Consider the following 3,851-nt stretch of genomic DNA (forward strand, 5'->3'; position numbering starts at 1 on the left):
CATCTGCTACCCCCATGTATATAATATATTCCCTGCTGATAAAGGAATTGCACCTAATTAGACCATTTAATTAAAAGCTGAAAACTACTTGAAAGTTGAATTACTGAAACTAGTCTACTGGTGAAATATATCTTCTTTCTCCTTTAAGAAGTAAGGAAGAAAAATAACCAGACAACTATAGATGCCAGAAGTTTGCAAAAACTGAATATATCTTTCCTAAAAAAAAAGGAAATCTATCAAGGTTCTTGCCACTGGGCCCAGATCTTCACCTTGTCAAGATTGTGTGTGTAGTTACTGTTGGCATACACCAGCTTCTTATGCGTCAGCTTCTACTACAGGGACAAACATGCTGCCTCATGCCAACCTCCTAAAGCCTGTGGCAATGCAGTAGTGGTGGTGGAGACAGGACTAGTGAATCCAACAGTCTCCAACCATGAATCTGCATGTAGATAGTGGTAGCTTGATGGCCATCTTGCACCTAGGTTGAGACAGGAGTACAATTCATCAGCTGCTACTATGAGTGAGGAGTCCCCCTCTGCTATAAGGGGCTAGAAAAAGTGCCTTTGCTTGAAGATCAAAATACTCAAAACAACCATCCTTGACTTTCAGCATGCCAGTGATTGCATCATTCTTGTGTACACTGAGGAAAACCTCCAGACCATGCTGGATCTTTTTGGAGAAGTCTACTAAACGTTGGGTCTCTTTCCCAGCATTGAAAAGACCAAAGTGCTCCATCAGCCTGCCCTGGGCCATGAATGTGACCTCCCCACCCCAAATTACCAGAGAGGGAAAAACCCAGAAGGCAGTCAAGCACTTCTACCTCTGTAACTACCTTTCTCAGGGAGTGAATACTGAGGAGATCCAGGACAGAATCTGGTGTGCAAGAGCCTCCTTTGGGAAATTGCGTTGTCATGTTTCTATTCATTGCAATCTTTGGAAAGATACCAAGATCTGGGTCTACAATGTAGTCATCATCACCACTCTCCTCAACGGTTGTGAAACATGGGTGACCTACAGTCATCATCTTGAGAGCCTGGAGAGGTATTACCAATGATGTCTCTGGAAAATCTTTCACATCAAATGGGAGGATTGCTGTAGTAATCCTCTAGTCTGCTAGTAACCTTGCTGAAGCCAATGTTACTAGCATTGAGTGATCCTCAAGCACCAACTTCACTGGATTGGACATTATGTAGAGATGCTTGACTCCTGATTCCCAAAACACATTCTTGTACCTAGCTAAGCAATGGCCTGAGATCTTGTGGTGGCCGAAAGAAATGCTATACCTCAAGAAAAGGAATGCCGACATCAAGAGTTGGGAAGAGCTGGCTGCCAACTGAGTCCAATGGCATCACAGTCTTAACCAACCAGCAGCCAATTTTGAGGTAAAGTCTTGCCCCTCAAATCAGAGAAGAGAGAGTGGAGGAAGAAAAAAGAGAGGACTCCCAGCCTGCAACCTATTCTCCCCTGTGGAAAGAAGTGCAACTTCTGTGGGTGGATCTGTAGTTCAAGGATTGGATTCTTAAGTCACCTCAAGAGCCCTCAATAAGCTGTCATAGTGGTCATCCTCGAATCAGGGACGATGATGACTTACTTCTCAGACTGATGAAGTATCAGATATAGTTTATGATTTGTTTTTGGTAGGAAGCTTTTCCTTCAAGTCCTTCAAGTGGGATCCAGCTGACTTGTACTTTAAGGCAGCTGTGGTTCTGCACATAGCACACGGTTTATTAGCTACAGACCACTGAGGCTGATTTCCTTTCTCTGCACAATGATGCTTACATTTATGTCTGTAGGTACATTTTTTCCCCTCAAGTTTTCTCATCTGCCACTCATGACACCATGTAGTGATCACTGGGATCAATAAATACAGACATACAAGATTGAGAAGAACTATGCAACAACACAACAGGTTTTATTCTGGAGTATTATGTAACCTTTAGGGTGTGTCTATATGCACGCCTTATGGGACAGTAGATTCATTTACTGTGAAATAAAGCACCACTGTCTACACATGTGTGGCAATTAAGCTGCAGAAGACTAATGTAAATACTATCTGATGCATGACTGCACTTAAACACACGTAGACATTGATGCAGGTGCAAATTGTGCCCAGTCAGCTGCTTCAACAGGGGGCCAGACTCCTGCCTTCTGTGGCTTGGGAGCTTCTGGAGGCACATGGCACAGGCAGCTCATTGACTCTGGACCTGACTTTGGGGCCCCTGCCAGCCAGAGTCTGCCCCTAGGGCACTATGCCCTACTGGAGTGGGCATGTGGCAGCCAGTGCTGGCACCTGGACCCTGTTCCTGACCTCCAAGGCCCCTGCTAGCCAGAGCCTGCCCCTCGGGAACCATGCCCCACCACAGCAGACACCTGCTACCCAGCACAGGCACTTGGACCCCTGGCCTGACCCCCTGTGGCCCCTGCCAGCTGAACCCTGCCCCTGGGCACCATCCCCCATTGAAATGGACACCTGGGACCTACACAGCCACCTAGATCCCAAGCCTGAACACCTCCCCAAGACCCATGCTAGCTGCTGCCATGTCTGTCTTCCTGTCTGCTGACACACTGGGCCAGGGGCCCACTGGACCCATGAGGAGACAACCATGGACCTTCTTGCCATCTGCAGGGATGTTGAGGTCCAGCAGCAGTTTAGCCAGGTGACAAGGGTCAATGCCCATATTTACATGGCCATGGCCCAGCAGATTCAGAAGTTCAGACACCAGCACTCTAGCCAACAGTGTCAGGCCAAGGCCAAGGCCAAGTTCAAGGGATATGCTGCTGTCTGGCTCTACAGTGGGTCCATGCCTGGGACCATAACAGGTGGTCTGGGGCTGCCTGAAGGTCCAGGCCCTTCATGAGGGAGCTGGACAGCATCCTGGCCTTCACAGACCCTGGCAAGGCCCAACATCTGTTCTGTGACATGGGCAGGCTGCCAGAGCCCAAACCAGGGGCTGCAGGCCAGGAGGACTCTCTGGGAGAGGGCCCTGTGGGGCTCCTATGCCAGGTTCCAACACACTTCCCACCCTTGACCTCACCCAGCAGCTGCAGTGGCTCAGGCTATCACCTTCCCTGGCTACTTCGGCGACAGGCCATCAATGATGAATATAGGGCAGGGATGGCCCCTGAACATGCCATCTCCATCTCCAGCTCCTTGTCAGAGCAGGGCACTGCTTAGGTGGCCAGGTGCCACACCTTGGTGCCATGGGGTGCATTGGTCAGCTGGACCTCCTCTCCACAGCCAGGGATAGCCTCAGACTGCCAGGAGCACCTGGATACCAAGGGGCTGAGGAAGCACTGCAGTCACCTGTGCTTGTGCCAGCTCACCTGCCCACCCCAGGATGCTTGCCTGGAGCCAGGGGCCTTGCATAGGGGCTAGGGGTCCTTCTCTTACTCTGCCCTCCCCGTCCTGCCTGGCTGAGCTCCTTCCTTGTCTGCCAGAATCTCCTCACATCACACATTGAGGTAGAAGGCAGGTCAAGACTTTATTAAGTGCCCCATTGGCTCCCAGCTAGGCAGACAGGTCTATCACATGCATAAAAACTTGATGGCATCAGCGATCTCCTCCTCAGCTGCAGGGTTCAGGCACTCCCAGCATAGGCAGAGATTCCCTTCCAGGCAGTGACTCACATTGCAAGGAAGCACAAGCCTGGTTGGGGTGCCCTTGAAGCTCAGGGCCCTGCACCAGGTTTTCAGCTTTGCCTGGGTAACCATCATGATCCTCATCAGCAGGGTGTAGTGGGGTGGGCACTCAGAGCATTCAAACAGATTTTTGTGGGTGACTTTCACTGGGGCATGCTTGGGGCACAGCCCACGTGTGACAGGTTCCTGGCCCTGGACACCCCTCCAAAGAG

At 50.2% G+C, this 3,851-nt stretch overlaps 1 pseudogene; it reads left to right on the plus strand.

Moving 5' to 3' along the window:
* Positions 1–2,523: 2,523 nt before the first annotated feature.
* LOC149869554 (uncharacterized) lies at positions 2,524–3,175 on the plus strand (annotated as a pseudogene).
* Positions 3,176–3,851: the final 676 nt, after the last annotated feature.

This window comes from Crocodylus siamensis, chromosome 3 (assembly GCF_052110815.1).
Source record: "Crocodylus siamensis isolate JL-2025a chromosome 3, ASM5211081v1, whole genome shotgun sequence".
Classification (NCBI taxonomy): Eukaryota; Metazoa; Chordata; order Crocodylia; family Crocodylidae; genus Crocodylus; species Crocodylus siamensis.